At 32.8% G+C, this 20,168-nt stretch overlaps 1 long non-coding RNA gene across 1 annotated transcript in view; it reads right to left on the reverse strand.

Moving 5' to 3' along the window:
- Positions 1–224: 224 nt before the first annotated feature.
- The window catches only part of LOC141546385 (uncharacterized), a 158,814-nt gene continuing 138,870 nt past the window's right edge, over positions 225–20,168 (reverse strand). Inside the window, exon 3 of the long non-coding RNA XR_012483291.1 lies at positions 225–857. This is a non-coding gene — a long non-coding RNA (uncharacterized LOC141546385). The remainder of the gene's footprint in view (positions 858–20,168) is intronic.

Raw genomic sequence — 20,168 nt, forward strand, 5'->3', positions numbered from 1 at the left:
AGTCTCTGAACAAAACTTTCTTTATTATTGTTTCACAATCATTACCTATTGTCTGACACTAATCTTGCTACAGGATTGCATGTAGACATTTAAAGATTCCAAATCTTGATCCTGTCACGAGATTATTTTTCTATGTAAATTATATACATTTGTTTCACAGGTAGAAAAAGTCTTTGGGGAAATTTATTGGCAGCTTTTCTATGAAAGATCTTTCTGTGCTGTTTCATTCCCTGCAATAAAATAAATTAAAGTACTAATTAGATGTGCAAAGCTCTACTGGTAATGTGACTATACAGAGAGCAGAACAAAGTATAGTATTCCAAAATGTATTTACAGGTTTTGCATGCAATAGAATCAATAACCATTCTCTTTCATTTAATTACAGACTGAAAATTAGTTATGTTGTGTGGATCTGTGTATTTTTTTTAAATCAAAGTTTTGATTAAGCTATATGTGATTACTTATCTTCCAAAATTAATTCTTACCTCGTTCCAGGTTCATTATCATCCCTGATCAACGAGCAGTGAGCTTTTCAGATGACTGGGAGGAGGTTCAAAGACAAGAATATTACCTCAGAGTATTCCATCTTCCATTAATTCAGCAATGATTTTATTTTTTCCCAAGACATATGATCAGTAGTCTCATTGTTCTGCCATTATTATGAATAGCATGGCTACTTTCCATGTGTTTCATCAAATGTATTTCATGGTCATTCACCAGTGCCTTTTACAACAATGGATTTTGCTCACATAGACCTTAAATTCCAATAGAATTGGTATAGGATTCCTCATGGTTTTCTTTTTATCGCCTAGATTTGGTAAATCATTCCACTTCTGGAATTCTTGGTTATTGTTGCCCTATGAAGTATAAAGCAAACTTTAGAATGTTTACAAAAGGATTTGGTTAAATGATCTCTAAGATGCTTTTTAGCTCTTGCTATGAATCTGAGTTTTCCTTAGTAGGATGAAAAGGAAAACACGACTGTCAGAAAACTTAAATTAAAATATCCCTCTATCATATGCTACTCACAGTTCTTTAAGACAGTTTTCTTATCTCATCTGATGGCATTTTAAAGACCAAATATGACAAAAATTAATTGTTAAGTTATTACATACTTTTTAATATAAAGACAAAAATTTCTCCTCTCCTAAAATATTGTATTCATTCCATCTGATTTTCTTCACCTCCCTTTTCAGTCAATATACACATTTTAAATAACTTCTATGCATTTGCAACCAGTATAAAAAGAACAAGACATATCCTTATCTCAAGAAACATACAATTTATATTGGAAAATAAATCATATATGCAAATAAAGGAACAATAATACATGGAATTATATGATTAAATGGTAGAATCATTGCTATTTTATCCATGAGAGACCTTAAGCTGAAGTGTATATATATATATATATGTATATATATATATATGTATATATATATATATATATATATATATATATACACATGCACATATAAAGGAATGTATTGTGCTATGAATGTGTGTATATATAGATATACACATGCACAAGTTCATAAACATATACCGTATTTATATATGTATATTCATACATGTGCATGCACATGTGTATATACATGTAGGTGTTTATATGTGCATTATGCACATACATGTATACACATACAAATGTGGTATATGTTTATAAACTTGTGCATGTATATGCGTATATAGACAGATATATATGTGTGTGTGTGTGTGTGTATGTGTTTGTGAGATATTTTGCCTAAATGGACTTCTAAAATAATTTAAGTGATTGACCAAATTTGTTAATTGTTTGTCATAGTAATACTTTGAGAATTCTGATTCTATTACTTAGCCCCTGTGTCATAATGCCTTCTATATTCGTAAGTCTATCCATGGGAACCAATTTCCTTCTTTCAACTATTTTTTCTCAGGTATTTTAAAACAATAAAATGCTAACTGATTATATTTATTCAGATTTCAAAGTGATTTCATGTTCTCTCTGTGTCTCTTTTCTGTTCTCTCTCTCTCTCTCTCTGTCTCTTTTTTTCTGTGTGTTTCTCTGTCTCTCTTTCTCTGTCTAAATCTTTCTTTTCTCTCTCTCTCTCTCTCTCTCTCTCTCTCTCTCTTTCTTTCTCTCTGCCATTTCTCTTTCTTTGTCTCTCTTTTTCTGCTGTCTCTCTCTTTGTCTTTGTGTCTCTCTTTTTCTCTGTGTCTCTTCCTGTCTCTCTCTCTGTCTCTTTCTTCTTTTTGTCTCTCTCTGTCCCTGTCTCTCTCTATCACTTTTTCTGCTTGTCTCTGTCTCTGTCTATCTCTTTCTCTAGCTCTGTCTATTTCTGTCTGTTTCTCTCTCCGCTTCCATCTATCTGTCTGTTAGTCTCTACATGTTTTCCATACTAAATAATGAATATATTTCCCCATAAGGATGTGATGGAAAACCAGCCAGATTTTAATATTACTGAAACTGCTTGAGCATTCCCAAATTTGTCCTGGTTGCTTTCTCTTCCACGCTGTGTCTCTCCCTGCCCCTTGTCACACACAACATTGTCATGAAGGCTTTATTTTCCTGAATAAAATAGACTACTTTTTAGTGAAACTTTGTTATTCACTGAAGCACTAACTAATAAAATTCTTATGAATAGAAAATGAAATATCCTTTCTCTACCAATTTCTAGAAACTAAGGGTCCCGCATGAATGTTGCAGGTTTTATTACTTTTTTTTTTTTTTTTTCTCCTAATGGGCCATCCTCCTTGAAACCATTTTTTTAAGCAGGTTGAACTCAAGCGCGGTCTGAAGACTTATCAGTCAGAGCAGGAAAGGAGCAGCCTCAGAGGAGGACAGGAAGATTACAATCTGAGGAGTGTAATGAGAATGCAGTAGGTTATGTTCATACCAATTCTCATTACAATCTTTGTCACCGCAATGGATTCACGTTATATCATTTTCTGTCCTTGTTATAATCTTTGTCAGAAAAAATGAGACATCATATGTGCCATCTGCCTTTTTTTCCTCATCTCCCCCTCCTCTAACTCTTTATTGTGTTTTTCACAGATTGCATTAGCAGAATCAATTGTGTTGCTAATGTAAGTCTATGGAACAGCTTTGATAAATATCAGTAGGAAGGCCCATATCACAAATCCACAGACCAGATAATAGAAATGTAAAACAAAATAAGCTAATTACGGATAAATACAAAACCTTGAAAAAATAAAAACATATACAGATTTATTCCTTGTTCAAATGACACAAATAAGCAAATTTCTTCACCTCATTACAGAAACAACATGAGGAAAGAATGATATTGACAAATCACTCAGTTCCCTGCCAACACCTACAGAAACATGTTGTTATAGAAAAGTTATGTTCATGGGATAAAGGCATAAAGTTGTAAAACTCAGTGCACTAGAGAACCCGAAGGTTAACATCTCAGAATTCCTGGAACAATGAAGAAGCAGGAATGCAGCTGAACCAATTCCTTGAAGTGATTTTTAAAGCATGTATTAACAAGAGTCCACAAACCCCATGACAGTTCTTTTCTTCTCCTAATGTTTAACTTTGTTAGTTTGCAATAAAGTCTCCCTTTGATACTGTATTATGTTCTCCTTACAATCACCTTCTAGATGAATTTTAAGTCTACTTATTTAACGTTTATCTCTTTCCAGAATTCTAATCTCATGTCTATATCTGTATCCTAAACGTCTGCCCAAATATCTCAGACAACTTAAGTTTAACATATGATCCATTATCTTTTCCTTCAAAATTCATCACTTGTTCTATGTTTATTTCTTTTAAAATGATCCCTTTTTTTTTCTAGGAACAATTTAATTCATCCCTCACTCACCCTGTATCCAATCAGTTAATCAAATCTAATAAATTCAACTTTTTCAATATTTCTCACATTCAGTTAGGTAGTCAATCAAGAACCCTCTTCTAAACCCTTAATATTTTAAGTATTGTAGTAATCACTAGAAATACAAAGAAAGGCAACATAAAACCCTGGTTCCAGGAATATTCATTCTAATCAAGGTGGTAATATGTAAATGACTAGGTGCATATTAATATTTACAGTACAGATGGAAGACATGTTAATAAAGATAGTTATTAGGCAGCTATGGGATCAGGAAAATACCTTTCCTCCAGGCAAGGCAAAAAGTGGAGTTTGAGCTGAATTTTGAAAGATGTGGGTGAGAAATGTTATAGTAATAGCCATCCATTTTCTGGCAATTGATGAGATACATGGGATGAGTGAGATTGAACTTGTTAACTAGAACGATTGAGATGATGTTCTAGTACTGCTACAATGATATAGTAAGGCAGTACCCTAGACAAGGAGAGAAAAGTTGGGAGTCCACTACTCATCACTGTGACTTTGCAAACCAAAACAGTCTTACCTAGCTGCCATTCCTTTCTATGTTATTTCTTCCTCTGAGAATGTAAGCTCCTTGGGGCCAAAGTCTTGCCATCTTTTATATTTGTACCCCTAATACTTATCACAGTACTTGGTATATAATAAACAATTTATAACTTCATTTGCCATTGTTTCTTAAGCAAAAGAAATTATCTGTGTCTATAAAGATAGTGATGTATTCATTTACTCTTTATTCATTTAGCTTCTCTCTGAATATTTTATACTTGGATTTTAAGTCAAATTTAATATATATTATAAATCTTTGGGGAAGAACTTCATTAAAGTGAAGTATTAAGTAATCCCAATGTTTTCATATTTCAAGGCTATACACACACACAGAGAGAGAGAGAGAGAGAGAGAGAGAGAGAGAGAGAGAGAGAGAGAGAGAGGAGAGAGAGACAGAGAGACAGAGAGAGAGAGAGACAGAGAGAGAGAGAGAGAGAGAGAGAGAGACAGAGAGAGAGAGAGAGAGAGAGAGAGAGAGAGAGAGGAGAGAGAGAGACAGAGAGAGAGAGAGAGAGAGAGACAGAGAGAGAGAGACAGAGACAGAGACAGAGAGAGAGAGACAGAGACAGAGAGAGAGAGAGAGAGAGAGAGAGAGAGAGAGAGAGAGAGAGAGATTCCTTTCTCCAAAATAGACTGTGATTCCTCCACACCTTAGTTGATGGATTTCATGAGCTACCATATTATAGAAGATATCATCTTCCATTGTTCAGCTGTGCAATGAAGAGAATTTCAAAACATGTCTGTATTGGTCCTCAAATGATAAATGTACAAACATCACTTGACCTGAACTCAATGTAGTTCCAACTTCAAAGAAATTTCGAAGCTTCCAGGTGACTTTAATGATTTCTATAAACTTAACATGAGGATAAAACATTACAGATAGACTTTAGTAGAAGAAATAATATGTGCATTTAAAAAATAACTTTGCTCATTCAAAATTATTTTGAATAGGTGACAAAATAACACTTGAAAACTAGTCATATTCTCATTCATTGAATCAAAACTAAATTACAGATCAAGTTCTGATTTAAACTGGTAAATCATGCCAGTCTGTACAATCATTACAGATTCAAACAGAATCCCTTAAAATCAAAGGATTGAAGCAGGTGAGTGGTGTAGTAGATAGAGCACTGGCTCTAGAGGAAGGAGAATCTGGCTTCAAATCCAGCCTTAGCTATTTATGAGCTCTATAACTTTGGGTAAGTCATTTAACTCTGATTACCTTAAAGGGGAAAATCAGAGGATTAGAGATAGAGCACTAGAAGAGACTTAGGAAGCCATTAAGACCAATTTCATAATTTTATAGGCAAAGAAACTTCACCATAGGGAGGTTAAGTAATGTGCCCCAAGTTACACAAAGTTAAAAATCAGATTCAGGATTTGAACATAGATCCTTTATTTTCAAAGCCAGTATCTATCTTGTTCTGATTCATTCATTTGAAAATTCATGATAGCATAGTTCTTATAATAATTAATAATTATAAATTATAATATAATATTAGGTAATATAATAAATAAAAAGTATCCATTATATTACATTAGATGGTACAATGGATAGGGCACTGGGTCTTGGGGTAGGAGGATCTTAATTCAAAATCAGTCTTAGATACTTAATAGCTGTATGACTCTGGGCAAAATAATTAACCCTGTTTGCCTTAGTTTATGGATCCCTAAAATGAGCTAGAGAAGGACACTGAAAAACATTTCAATATTTTTCGGAAAAACAAAACAAAACAAAACAAAAACAAATGAAAAAAAAAAACCCAAATGAGAGCACAAAAAGTCAGAAGAAACTGAAATGACAGAACAACTACAAAATATATACTTTATTTTAAGTACTGTTGACAATACAAAGACAACTAAGATACCTCCTGACCTCAGTGAAATTACACTATACTGCAGGATTGTGGCACAAAGCTGGGGAGGGGAAGGATACAATGATGTCATGTTGATATGATAATTTAAAGTTTTGCAAAACAGTGAAGAAAGTTCTTCATATCTCTGTGAGCCAATTTCTGTGAAATAAGTATTCTTATTTTATCCCAAAGAAACTGAGATTGTATGATTTTCCCATAGCAAGATGGCAAAGAAGTATGAGAACAATTTGAAACCAAATGTCACAATTTCTAAATCTGCTTCTGAACCACCCAGGTCATCTCTATAGCCTTGAAAGGCAAAAAATGAAAGGAGCCATATATTATCACAAAAAGAATTTCGGACTAAGAATCAGAATCTGTGTTCAAAATCCATCTCTGCTACTTATGTTGTTATGACCTGGGCAAGTCAATTCTTCACTCTTATTTTTAGTAGCAACATTTATAGAACAATGTTGTCCTTATATGATCACTCTTCAGTTATAAATTCTATGATCCATCTATGTTGTTTGGGAACACACAAAAGACCAGTGGAAAAATCATCCCAGATGACTAATTTGAAGAAATGAATTGAAACTTGTGAATCTGCTTTGATTCAATAATAAAATTTCAACCTCTGTAGCAAAATCATTTTAAATGAATAGTTTTGGAAAGAGCTTTTCTATCTTCTGAAAATGTATCATTCACTGCTCTCCTCATCCTTATCTAGGCTGGTAATAAATCATATAGCAAAGAAGGCTGTGTATTTTGGGTTTGAATGTATGTGTTATATGTGTATTTATAGTATATGTGTATATTATAGTATGTATATATGTGTGTGTACACAGTATTTGGTTTTATACTTATTTTTAAATTGTAATATTTTCCAGGAAAAACCCAATATCATTATTACAAAGAATCTATGATGGAATAAATTGTTTTTGTCATGTCTATTCATCAGCCTTAGCTCCAAGCTGATTAATTAAAAAGCAAGTAAAGAAACCAAGGTCAAATAATTCAACTTGATTTGACTTGCTTAATAGAACAATATTTTGATGCATTTGTTTAAAAAACATGTTATTGATACCTTTTTATGCTGCTGTAATTATCTATTAAGCATTCCATTGAGAAATGAGCTGAATATTGTTCAAATCTACAAGAGTGGATGGATCTGACCAGATATATAACATCTTATAACTCTAAGATACTCCTTCATCTAATGAAAACCAGAGGTGTTTCATTATTAGTTTTTTAGAACCAAAAATGGTCATTAATCCTATTGAAAACGTGCTTTCTTTTTGTATTCTGCTAAATGTATATCCAAGTACAAAAGCAGCATTTTTAAGAGATAAGGTTGAAGATGCCATGTCATAATGCCCTAGGCATTTTAAAAATCCATCAAATTACAAATTTCACTCTTTAAAATATGTAAACATGGACTCTATGTAACTAAGTACAGTCATCTGGGAACAGTATTGGCAAAGTCAGTTTGTGTCAGGAAAAATTCCATTGAAATATGATTCCTCAAACTCTCACTCTCTTATCAGTCTTCATTTTCCTTGCTAGATTTCTCAGGGCATATTTATATTTCCGTGACTCAGAGTGTCTTACTTCACATAATGGCATTTGTTCTATAATAACTTGTTATGTAATAAGCAACAATAACCCTTTAACTTTGACCAAAGTCCACGCATATATCAGCAAGGAGAAATAACCACCAAACAGAATAATCTTTTTCTTTTTTAATACTTCTCAGCTCCATTGTAACATATTTACTGATCTGGAACCTCCAATTGATTAGAAAATGGTTCTACTCCTTTCTACACGGGACTATTTCTCTTCCATATATCTCAAAATTTTCCCTTCATCAAAGATAGCAAATAGACTAGCAAACATGTAGTATCATGTGACCATAGGAAAAATTTGATTCTACCTTTCCGAATTTCCAAACTACTACAATAAGAAATCTTACAGGACTAATGAGTTCTTACTCACCTGTGATGATTTAGATCAAAGCTTCTTAAACTGTGGGGCATGACTCTGTATGGGGTTCCATAACTCAATGTGATGGTCACAAAATTATGATTTTTTAATCAATAAATGTTTGATTTATATGCCTACTTTATATACTTACATACCTGAATTTGCATAAAAAATTTCTCTGGTTAAAGGAGTTATGAATGGAAAAGATTTAAAAAGCTCTAGTTGTGATGTCTAACAAGCGTTTTCATGTTGTTTAATTGAGATTCAGTGTATATATTTTCAACAATATTAAACTTGGGTTTTGAAAATCTTTAGCAGTGATTTAGTATCTTGAGATTTAACCTATTTAGAGGACTGCAGTGATTAAATTATTTTATGCTGTCACTGCAGTGTAGAATTCAAAATTAAACTCATCATGAGTAAGAAGAAATCTAGAATCTATGTCCAGTATCATTCAAAAGTTGACAATAGTTGAAATGTTCAAATGCATGTGGGGATAGAAAAGTCTGTGCTTCAAGCACTATGTTAAAAGCTCAGAATGCAAAGAAAGGCAAAAAATTTCTGCCTTCAAGGAACTTACAATCTAATATGGCAGCATATTTAAATTAACACATACATGAAAAACAGAAGTGATGGAAGGTAATCTAAGAGAAGTAGGTGTTAGCAGCTATGTGAACACACAAAACCATCTCTAAAGAAATGCACTTGAGCTGAGACACATATATACCAAAAATAAATAAATAAATCAAAAAACAAAATAAAAAAAAAAGGATGGAGAGAAGAGAGAGAGAGAGAGAGAGAGAGAGAGAGAGAGAGAGAGAGAGAGAGAGAGAGAGAGAGAGAGAGAGAAAGAAAGCATCTCTGGTATGGCATATAGCCAGTGAAGGGCTAAGTGACCACAGTTGGAGTGTCAAGATTGAAACACCAGATATAAGGCATTGTGCTTGGCCCACAAAATAATAATAATCAGAAACCATTAATGTTTAAGAATTCTGGGAGGATCCAGGTTGTGAAGAAACTTAAATGAGCAACAAAGAAAATTTTATTTGGTTTGATTTGATTTGATTTTAGAAGGAATTTTTTGAATTTTAAATTTAAATTATTTAATTGAATATTTAATTATTGAATTATATATATAATTGAATTGTTAAAATTTAATAAAATTGAATTTTAGAGAATTAGAGTTGAGAAAAGTACTCATCATGGTGAATTTCCTAGTCTTTTTTTTCCCTTTTAGATAGCTCTCAGGGACAAACAGAGCAAGGGTTAATCATACAGGTGAGAGAATGAGCAGTGAAATCCAGAATTGACTCTCTCAGAGTAGAAGCAGGAAAGCATAGATAGACTGACCTTAGAAACTGATTTTAGTCCTTTGTGATCTGTACATAAAACAGAAACAAATAAGTTCTTCTTTTAAAGGTGTCAGGGCAGGGAGAAGAAAGGTAATTTCTTTCCTGAGAATTAAAGGAATATTAGGAGCCTCTGCTACAAGATGTTGGGAAATTGTATATTGATATGGCCCCATTTATTATTTTGTAGTAGCAGAATTACAATTTTCTTCATTTATTAAGATGGCAATGAAATTGTGATTTCACTTGCAAGTGCCAATTTAGATTTGACCTGATAAAGAGTACCTAAGTAAAAGCAAATTCAATGTCACATTCCCTGTACTCTTGGCGGCCTTAAATCCATTTTTTTCTTTAAATAGTCAAGGCATAAATTCTTAATTAATAAATAAGATATTGATTACTTATCCAGCATCTCACAAAATATTCTATTCTCTTATAATAGGACACTTGGTATAGTAATAGCTTTAGATGTAATTCAATTCACTTCTGCCAACATTATTGAAATATGCATATTCAGCCAATAGCTACCAACCAGTCACCTCTATGGTATTCAGCAAACACCGAGCAGCTTATAAGGAAGGTAAAATGCAAAGAAGGAAGGTACTTTCTGAACTCCTTTTCCTTTCCTTTAGTGGTAAGAAAACATGGAATAGTCAAATAAAAAATAATTCTGAGGATATAGGAAAATGACAACACATTTTGAATATTGTATCCCTAAAAATGCATAAGCAAGCAAATTTGACCTCCAATAGCACAGGTGAAGCAGTCAAGTTAATGAAAACAAGATGGCCTATTCTGGTTTGGGGAACACAAAGGGGTAGTAGATTAGGATTCAAAAAAACTGGAATTTGTCTCTTCATCTAGTGTTAACTCTAGAGGGAACATTTTAATCTCCAAAATCTGAGCAGGGAGAATTCCTTTGTATATATTATTTTCCTAATTTTTTTTACAGTAAAACATATTTTATTATTTTTAATTATATTTTATAATTTAATCCTAAAGATGAAAAGGTATGTTTGTCTTTTTAGAGAATTTGATTTTTTTGAATACTATATAGTTTTTTGAATACTATATAGTTAGCTGTATACTGAGGTAATTATTTTTCATAAAACCAAAAACCATGAAAGATATTCTATTCTTTCTTTTAAAATATACACTCTTCCACTAAAGTACCATATAATCCTAAGTCAAATGGTATTGCTTGAGTGACATCAAATGAAATATTATAAGCAAACATTTTTTGAAAACTTACATTATCTAAAGGTTTATCTAAATTCTCCTTGCCCATCAGCCTAAGAGTGTCATATTAGATTGTCAATTAGCCAAATAATACAGGTACTTCTGTAGTAATCTATAGTCATTGCTATTCTCAATCTTTTATATCCTTTGTAGATAAGCTGGGATCCTCAGGCCCATTGGCCAGCAATCCCATTGAAGTATCAGATGAGTCTCTAGATCTTAAGGAATCAAGTTCAGTAGGTACTCTCTGTTCTATTAAAATCTCTACATCCAGAATACAGGAATAAAAGATTCTGGACTCCACATTCCAAATGTGTTCAACTCTGTCTCTCTTAAATCTAATTTACTTTAGTCAAGATATCATTCTATGTCACTGGTCCTCCTTGAAAATGATAAACAAACAATAACACTGATTCTAAAAATGTAATACATACAATTATTTCTGAAATGATCTTGGAAATGGATCATCAGTTGATATTTTTTCTAGTTCTATCTTATATATTTACTAGCTTTTTTATCTTAAATACCAATTCTAGAGACCAAAGGACTTGATTTCAAATATGACTTCAGGCTGAGCAAGTCACTTAGCTTTTAATTGCTTCAGTTTCCTCATCAATAAAATGAGTTGGAGAAGAAAATCAAATTGTTCTAGCATCTTTGCCAAGAAAACCCCTAAAGGGATAGTGAAGAGTAAGACAAACTGAAAACAAATGGCCACACAACAAAAACATCTCTTAACCTCTCAGCCTCAGTTTGCTCATCCATAAAATGGAGATAATAATAGCATTTGCCTCATAGGGAGGTTTGGAAGAAGTATCTATACCTTTATCTATAGCTATGTGAATGTATGGTATACATATATATATGTGTGTGTGTGTGTGTGTGTATATATATATATATACACACACATATATATGTTTGTGTATACATATACATGTTTGGGCACACACATACACATGGTATATGTGCATATCATATAACATATACATAGAATATAGAATATATACATATATGATATTATAATGTAGACACATGGACAGTATTTCTTTATAAAGAAGACAAATCTATATCAGAAATTCTTAAAATCTTTCTACTCATGACCCCTTTTTCCTTGAGGTATTTATGTGCAACCCTATCTCAAATCTCAGCCCAGTGTTTTGGGCAGTATCCATGCATACGCAGTATAAAGTGTGAATGCTATGTGTTCAGAATCAAGGCTGCCGTCACACAACGCAGCCCAAAGCACTGCCAGAAACATCTTGGGTTCATTAGGTGTTTGATTTTGAATCAGTTTTGGCCATTACATTAAGAAACTTTTTCCTTTTTCCGATATTTTCATGACCCCCACATTCCAGTGTCTCCATATGGGATCAAAATGACAGGTTAAGTAGTTTTGATATATATATATATATATATATATATATATATATATATATATATATATATATATATAAATAACCATCTTGAGGAATTCCTGTGAATATTCCCAAAGCTTAGGTTGCCTATTGAATATATTAATGGAGGGGGAGGGGGCTTTCTGGAAATATTTCAAACTCAATATATCCAAAATAGAATACCCCCGCCCTGAGATCTACTCATCTCCCAAAATTCCTATTACTATGGAAGGTATCACTCTTCTCGTCTCACAAGGTTGTAAATTTCACATTATTCTGGATTCCTTTTTCTCTCACCTCACTTATTCAATTAGTTGCCAAATTTTGCCATTTCTACATTCACAAAATCTCTCATATTTGACATATTTTTCTACTTCCACAATTACCACTAGATTATTGCAAAAGACTCCTAATGTACCCCCTGCCTCAAATCTCTCCACATTCTAGTTTATCCTCTACACTCCTGCTAAAATAAGTTTCCTCAAACACAGATTTGAGCATGTAACTATCCTAATCAATCATTTCCAGTGGCTCCCTGGTGCTTCCAAGATTATAAATAAAGTCCTCTGTTTAGTTTTTAGAGCCTTCTTAAACTTGTCTCAGTCAATCTTCCCAGCCTCATTTGACATTATTTCCTCTCTTGAACTCTACAATTCAGCCTATTGTCTTTCTCTCTCACACATGACACTCCCTTTCCTATTTTCATGGCTTTGCTCTGCATATTCCCCATGTATAGAATTTTTTCCCCTCTCCCTTCAATCTCTGGAAATATTTACCTTCTTTCAAGATGCAATAAAAATAATGCTTTCTACATGAAGACTTTCGGGTTCATCTTAATTATTAGTGCCTTCCATACCAAATTAATTTGTATGTAATTACTTTGCAGTCTTGGAGTCAGGAATGTCTGTGTTTAAATGTAGTCTCATTAGCTGTGTGAACTTGAGCAAGTCACTTATCCCTATTTGCTTCAGTTTCCTTATTTTTAAAATGAGCTAGAAAAAATAAATACCAAGCCACTTCAATAACTTTGCAAAGAAAACCCCGAATGAGGTCATCAAAAGTTTGAGACAACTGAAACAACCAACCAACTTTATATGTATTTTTATATTTATTTTCTTCATGTTTCTCTATGTTTGTCTACTCCATTAGAATATAAGGTTATTGAAGTTTGGGACTGTTTCACAATTTTAATCCCTAGTATGAAACACAGGGTTTAGTCCAAAGTGGGAGCTTAATAAATTCATGTAGATTGCTTGAAGCATTAATTGAATCTGGTACATTTAGTAATCAGGCTTTTTTTTTCTTTCTTTCTTTTTTTTTTTTTTTTTTTTTAAACTTTGTTTTCTTCCAGTGCTCTTCTAAACACAATGGCATTGTCAGGATAAAGCCTCCAAGAACATATCACTACCAGTTTTTCCCCCTCTATAACTGCTTAAAAGTGGTAAAGCCTCCATAAATCCACTGGGATTCAAATTCATAAAATTCCAAGAGAGAAATGAAAGTCATATTTTCCTTATCTTCCTCTGGCATGACAAATAATATTCCCTCCTGTGTACTTCCAACAATGAAAACTACTGGCTCTCCTATAAATGGTATAATGACCATTCTAAACTGGGACCATGGTATGCTAATCTACCTTTTTTATTTTCAAAGAAGCACAATTTAAATGCAAAAATAACGAATCAAGGCATCTTACTAGACTTTTATGGCACATAGAGATGAGCCTAATGGCAAAGTCAGGAAAAGAGATAACCCCAAAACAGAAAAGTGTAGATGAACATCACTGAAGAATAATGATGTAAAAATATTTAATAAAATATTAGCCAAGAGCTTATAGCAACATTTTAATTAATGAGTTTTTATATCATCACAGTTTGGATTCATTGTGGAAATACAAAATTGGTTTGATATTAATAAAGCAACAAAACCAATAATAATAATACCATTTATATTCCTGTATTTAAAAAAGATAAACCTCAGATCATACATTTGCTTTTATAAATTACATTAGAGGTTCTTTAGTCTTAATTCTTATTTTATATATAAAAAATTTGAGGAAAAGAAAAATACAGTAACTTCACAAAGTCATAGAGATAGGATATGGTGTGGCTGACTTTCCAACCCCTATCCTCTGATTCCAGATCTCACTTATTTGGACTCCATTCTAAAACTCTTCTTTTCTCAAATATTTTCCTCATAATCTATCATTGTACATTTATTTTAAATATATATGTATATATACATATATATATATATATATATATGATACATGTAGAATAGTAGGGGTATGGGAGTTGGTGGTGGTTTTTTCATGTGTATTTGCTTTTAGAATTTCAGACACATGGGCAGGTTTGCAGGCAGTAGGGAAGTAGCCAGTAGACAGAGAATAATTGAAGATTGGTGAGAGAGCAGGAATGATAGAAGGGACAATTTCTGGATAAGATGGGATGGAATAGAATCACCCATGCATGTAGTAGAGTTTGTCTTGACAAGTAAAAGGCCCCTTTCTTCATATGAAACAAGGACCAAGGAGGAAATAGTGGCAGAAGACACCTGAATAATGTGATACAAGGAACACAGAAGCAGAGGGAGTTCTCAGATCCTGGCTTCAAGTTTTCCAATGAAATATGCAGCAAGATTCTCAGCTGGGAGAGTGAGAATGAAGAACTATAGGAGGTTTGAGGAAGTGCAAAAATGTTTGGAGAAACTCTTATGGTTAAGGGATGATGGGTCAATAAGGGAAGTATAAAAGGATTGCCTTGCTATCATGCAAATGAAGTTGAGATCATGTAGCATAAACATGTCACAGACTAATTCAGCAAGCCTTCATGATTTTCTTCAGCTTCATTCAGCATCCTATTTGTAGTAGCAAAGACAGCAGATGGTGAGAATAATTCAAGGTTGAAAATTGGAAGGGCAAGAGAACGGAGAAAAGAGGGCATTGTGGAGTTGAACTGTTTTATCAAGAGACTAAGATGGATAAAGATAATTTTGTGGATAATTCAGGGCTGAGGGTTTAGGAAAGAAATGAAGAGTGAAAGGATTCAAGTTTGTGGTGAAAATGAGGAACAGGATTTGGAAAGTATAAGCCAGAGAGAGCTGCTGAAAGAAAATAAATTATAATTTAATAAAAGCATTTCAGAATTCATGCACATGGATGCACGGGGGTGATGGCAAAACTAAAATTATATCTATCTCTGTATGTAAGTCCTAGGTGGGCCTGAAAGAGTAGACTACAGGAAATACTTCAGATGAGGAATTGAGAAGCTAGGTTATTTGAGGGAATAACAATAGGTGTGTTGAAAAGGGCAGGAGTTGGAAAAGAGAAAAAGATGGTAAGCCTTGCTCTGAACTCATTGAAAGGGGGGAAAGAGTGTCCTGTAAGTATGTAGACAACAACTATCAGAATTTTGATTGGATAGTAGATTAAATGACCCTCAAAGGAGATCTTGCTGAGTGATGGAGGCAAGGGAACCTGAAAGCGGGTATAGGAAGCATTAGGTATTCCATATTCCCTTAGATAAGGATGATGAGGAAGTTATGAGAAAGTATAGGATTTGTGGGAAGTGTGAGTTCTGACATCAAGTAGGAGACAGGTCTCAGTAAACACAAGGAGATGTAAAAACAAGGAGATCAAGAAAAAAAATTTAAGGTGAAAGTTGCATATAGAGCAAATATTCTAGAGGACACAGTGAAAGGGCTAGTTATTTTAAAATGGGAGTTTGGAGAGGTTGGGGGAGGTAGGGAAATATATGATAAGAACAATATATTGGGAAGATTTGGGGAGCAGTTCTCTAGGGAATAGATTAAAGAAAAAAAGAGACTTGAGTTAGGGAAACCCTTTAGAAGCCTATTACAGTGGTTCAGACAATAGATGATGAAATCTTGAGCTAGAATGATTGCTGTGGGAATGGAAAGGATCAGAGAGATACAAGAGACATTTTGGAAGTAGAATTGATAAGACCTGACAGTTGATTGAACGTGAGGGATAAGAAAGATATAAAAGACAAGCAGAACTCTGAGTTTACAAACCTGGGAGAATTGTAGCACCAAAAGCAGAGGCATGAATGTTAAAAGTTTAGGACAGATGGTAGGAGAAAAATTAAGAGTCCAAATTAAGACATGTAGAATCTGAAGTATAATGGGATATCATGTGGAAATGTTCAGTAGATAGTTGAAAATGCCAGAATAGATTTGGGAGGGAGATTGGGATAAGAGAAAGAGTTTTGGAAGTCATCTCCTCATAGTGAAATTGAGATTCTAAAATAGAATATGATTATAAAAATGAAGGCTGCAAAACTACTCTGGCCTCAAAGGAAAAAAAATATATATATATATGTACATACATGTATGTATATATGAGAAGATATATCTCCTTCTTCCTTTTCAGAGGTAGGGAGTTCACTGGTAATCAATGTTGCACATATCACCAGATTTGTAAAATAAATTGATCTCTTTTATTGGTTTTTCTCTTCTTTCTCTTTCTTTTTTTATTATTTGTTACATGGGATGGTTTCCTGGAAGATGGGAAGGAATGGGCTACAGTGAAATTTTAGGCTATGTAAAAACAAAATATATTAATAAAATGACTATTGAAATCTCTTACTTTTTCATCCATTTCAAATGATAGTTTGACGCCTCTCTTTTGCTTTCATCATTTCTCCCCATTTCTTGTTTTATCAGATTTGAATTTCCCATTTAATAACTCCACCCTCATCTACCTTTTCAACACATCAAAATACACATTCAATCACAAATCCTCATTCCAAATGAAAAGATAAATATTTTAGTACAAAAAAAGATAGGACTGTGAAGTATTACTCAAAACCAATTTAAAATGCACTAATACCATTTCAAGAAAACACATTCTCTCAACAGAACTGGGCATAAGGACAAGTTTCTACTTCACTAAAGAGGCTTTGTGGTGCCATACATACCCAAAGGGAATATCAGGTTTTGTTTTGTGAGAGTTTTTTTTTTTATCTTGCTTTTATTTTAAAACTCTATTTTGTATAGAAACCTACATAATTTTAACCACAATTTAAATAACAAAAAAAGGCCTAAGAATGGAAAAGGAAATGCCATGAGGTAGAAGTTGAATAAATTTTTACTGTTTGTTTTAATAATAGAGAAGGCTGCACTGAGTAGACCAAATAAATCTAGTCAAATGAGTGTCTAGTCTTCCCTTTTGAATCAGAGACTCTCGAAAGTCTGTAAAATGCTGACATCACTTTTTTAAAATAACATAAACAAATCCTGGGCAAAACTAAATATAAGGGCAATGATAACAGCCAAGTCAAGATGCAGGGGGAAAAAAAAAAAAAAAAAAAAAAAAAAAAAAAAAAAACCAAGATAGAGATGAAGTGCTTTTAAAAAGCCACCATTAAAAAAAAAAAAAAAAAAAGGATGTAGATTTGCTGTTTATATATTGCATCTAAGGAGAGAAAAGTCAGCATTAATGATATAAAGTCTCTTGATCTAACTTTCCTGCAGCATGTGGTTTATTTAAATTGTCATAATTGGATGATATAAATTTTCCCCAATGTAATTATTTTATGAACATGTAACTTGATCTTGAAAACGAAACTTGGGTAAAGAGATTTTATGTCAATGATGACTTTTTGAACTCAAAAAAATATGCCAATATCCCAGAATAAATGGCAATTTGGACCCTGAAGGAACCCTTCCTGTAGTAACAGTAGGTTTCATAAACTAGACAGCACATGTTCCAGAGGAGAAGCACACACATTTTCACACAAATTAAAACTTGAGAAGTCACTTGGAAAAATTTATGCAAACATATCTATTTGTAGGAATGAAACAAAGGTGGTGCACCAATGATTCAAAAGTCATTTGTCCAGAGTAAGTGCAATTGAACATCTCAACATAAATTTTTAAGTACCTCCTATATAAAGACTGTGTTGCATTATGGAGAATTGAGAAAAATGTTTTTCTTGAAGATGCTCATACACTAATTTTAAAAAATACAACACCTTATCTTCCCCTTAGTTTTTGCTAGGTTTAGCTAGCAAATCTGATAAGGTGATAACACCTTAAGATTTTTGCCTTTTCAGATACTGTTTACATCTTATTATTCATTCATTTTTAGTCATATCTAACTCCTCATGATACCAGTTGGATTCTCTTGTCAAAGTTACTGGAATGGTTTGCCATTTCCTTTTCCTGTTCATTTTATAATGAGGAAAGTGAGGAAAACAGATTTAAGCTCCAGGTCAATTTTATAAAGCCAAATCTGAATTCAGGAAAATGAGGTATCTTAACTTCAGGCCTGGTACTCTATCCCCTTTACCACTTCAATGCCTGTTTACATCTTAAGATTTTTTTTTATTATTATTCTGAAAGGGAAAACAATAAGTACTATGGGGATTTCAGGTATGTTAAGAGATGTTTAGCAGAGCAAATTTTGCCAATTATGTATGTGGTAGAAAGACTGTAGTACTAAGTGTAATAGATTTGTTGTCAGAGGATGAGAGGACCAGGGTTCCAATGTTAAATTCCGCTCCTGACTCTGTTTTAGTAGTCACTTAATGTGTGAGATTTCTTTCTGCAAGTAGGTGTCTTATGAAACCCATTCTAATTACAAATCAATGATCTTTAAATTTGTTCATTTTTAGATTCCTATATTTTCTATTAAACTTTTAAATGCCTTTTTATTCAATATCTTTGTCTCTGAATTTTGTCTCTAGATCCAGATCTTGTTTCTGACCCTTACTCCTGGTATTACATCTCCAGTTTTTCATTGACAAAATTAGGAGTTTCATTTAGTCTCTGTGGTCCCTTCCGGCCCTGATTCTATGAAACTATGACTCTATAATTTCTAAAGTTTTATACTTAATATGGAATTTTAGAATCTTTTATGACTAAGAAAGAAATTATTTATAGGTGGGCTGTAGAAAAGAAGAATATCAATATTGTATTAGAAATGTTAGCTTTAGCAATAAGAGAATTAAATGAATTAGAATAGGTAACAAGAAAAAAAAATTTAGCCCTCTTTGAAGATGATACGATGGTATACTTAAAAAATCCTAGAGATTTGACTACTAGAAACAATTAACAACTTTAGCAAAGTTGCAGGATACAAAATAAATCCACATAAATCATCAACATTGCCATATGTTACCAACAAAATTCAGCAGTAAGAAATACAAAAACAAATTGTATTTGAAACAACTCTGAATAATATAAAATATTTTGGAATCTACTTGCCAAGGTAAAGTGAGGAACTGTATGAATACAATTGCAAAATACTTTCCATACAAATAAAGTCAGATCTAAATAATTGGAAGATATCAGGTGCTCAAGGAAGTGAAAATAACAATTCTACCTAAATTAATCTACTTATTCAGTGCCATACCAATCAAACTGCCAAAAAATTATTGTACAGAGCTAGAAAAAAGTAATAACCAAGTTCACCTGGAAGAACAAAAGATGAAGAATTTCAAGGGATTTAATGAAAAAATGCAAATGAAGGTGATCTAACTGTATCAGATCAAAAAGTATATTATAAAGCAGTGGTCATTAAAACCATTTGCTTCTGGCTAAGAAAGAGTAGTTAATCAATGGAATAGGTTAGATTCATAAGATCCAATAGTCAATCACTATTGTAATCTAGTATTTGATAAATCCAAAGACCCCAGGTTCTAGAATAAGAACTCACTAATTGACAAAAATTGTTGGAAAGACTAAAAAATAGTATGGCAGAAATTAGACATTGACCAGCACCTAATACTTAAAGAGTTATCAAATAGTGTGTACCTTTGATCCAGAAGTCTCTACTGGGTTTGGATCACAAAGAGAGCATAAAAAAGGGAAAATTACACACATGTACAAAAATGTTTATAAGCAACCCTTTTTGTAGTAGAAAGGAATTAGATGCCCATCAGTTGGGGAATGGCTGAATTAGTTATGGTATGTGAATATTATCAAGTATTACCG

Source organism: Sminthopsis crassicaudata, chromosome 6, assembly GCF_048593235.1.
Source record: "Sminthopsis crassicaudata isolate SCR6 chromosome 6, ASM4859323v1, whole genome shotgun sequence".
Classification (NCBI taxonomy): Eukaryota; Metazoa; Chordata; class Mammalia; order Dasyuromorphia; family Dasyuridae; genus Sminthopsis; species Sminthopsis crassicaudata.